This window comes from Pteropus alecto, unplaced genomic scaffold (genome assembly GCF_000325575.1).
Source record: "Pteropus alecto unplaced genomic scaffold, ASM32557v1 scaffold15, whole genome shotgun sequence".
NCBI lineage: Eukaryota > Metazoa > Chordata > Mammalia > Chiroptera > Pteropodidae > Pteropus > Pteropus alecto.
In genome coordinates, this window is record NW_006436286.1 from 1673933 (window position 1) to 1675299 (window position 1367).

Here is a 1367-nt window from a genome sequence, read left to right on the forward strand (position 1 = left end):
GGGGCCCCCGCCCGCGCCCCCCCCCGCCCCCCCCCCCCGCCACTCCTGAACGTGTGGTGTCCCCCGGGCCCGTCCGTGAGGGTCTCCCCACGGTCTCAGCAGCACAGCGCAGCCCGCTGTCCGCGTGCACTCAGCTCTTTCTCACGGTAGCTGACAGGTTTTCCTCCCTCCTTTCCGGAACACTTCCCTCCCTCGGCTCCCGAGAGGCGGCGTCGGTTTGGTGTGTGCTATGGAACGTTTCCATCGGTGACAGTAAGTCACAGGAGGATCTGTGATCTTAAGACTTCTGTATGGTGCCTGACATTTGTTTTAGGTTGGTTGGGTGTGCTACAGATTTGTCTGTTCAACTTAATGTACTAGTCTTAATTTTTAAAACTTTTTTATATTTTTATTTTTTCTATTATAGTTTACATACAATATTATGTTAGTTTCAGGTATACAATACAGCGATTAGACATTTACGTAACTCACGAAGTGATCCCCCCGATAAATCCAGTACCCACCTGACGTGTATGGAGTTATTACAATACTGCTGACTCTGTTCCCCGTGCTGCGCTCTACATCCCCGTGACTGTTTTGTATCTACCGATTTGTACCTCTTAATCTTTCTCCTTTTCATTTGGCAGCCATCAAAATGCCGTTTTTATGAGCTTTATGCATCGATCTTGAAAACCTCGAATTCCTCTGTAAGGGCTAAAGACCCACCCACGTGATTACTTTTGAGTTTTCACATTGCTTTTATTAAACGGTTTACTATACTGCCAAATTCTACTTTATTATTTGTTTCAAGAAATAACAAATACTGTTTTGGGTAGAGATTTTAGAGTCGTGATTATGTTCAGAGCGGTAAACACTATAGCAGTTTCTGTCCAAAACCATTCTGCAAATCCACACCAAAACATTGACAGTGTTTAGCAGCGTGCGATAGAGTTGCAGGCAGGTTCTTTTCTTATTCTCAGCTTTCTCTTTATTCCACCACGAACCTGCTACTTATGTTGTTGCAAAACAGTGCTATCGAAAAACAGTCATTGATTTGCTACATTTTTATTTAGAGCGCCTCCCTGTGCTTTGCTAATTTCTAGGAACAGTGACACAAGGCAGGACAGGTCACAGCCCTCGTGGAGCTTCCACTTCTGAGAGTGAGGAGGACAATAAGCCGTTACACAAGTAGCTAAGGAGAATGTGGGTCGTGACTGGTTCCGGGGAGGGGAAGGTGTGGCCGAGAGCCAGAAGGGCAGACAGGACACGCAAAGGCCCTGGGGCAGCAACGAGCGGGTTGGTTCTTGCACCTGACAGGAGGTCTGCTGGTCCCAGGGCTTGCAAGCGTGAGACTGAGTCATGTGCGGTGGCTGAGTAGCAGCGGCCTC

At 47.8% G+C, this 1367-nt stretch overlaps 1 protein-coding gene across 1 annotated transcript in view; it reads left to right on the forward strand.

Moving 5' to 3' along the window:
* COG7 (component of oligomeric golgi complex 7) overlaps positions 1-1367 on the forward strand; it is a 61306-nt gene that overhangs the window by 25988 nt on the left and 33951 nt on the right. The window lies entirely within an intron of this gene.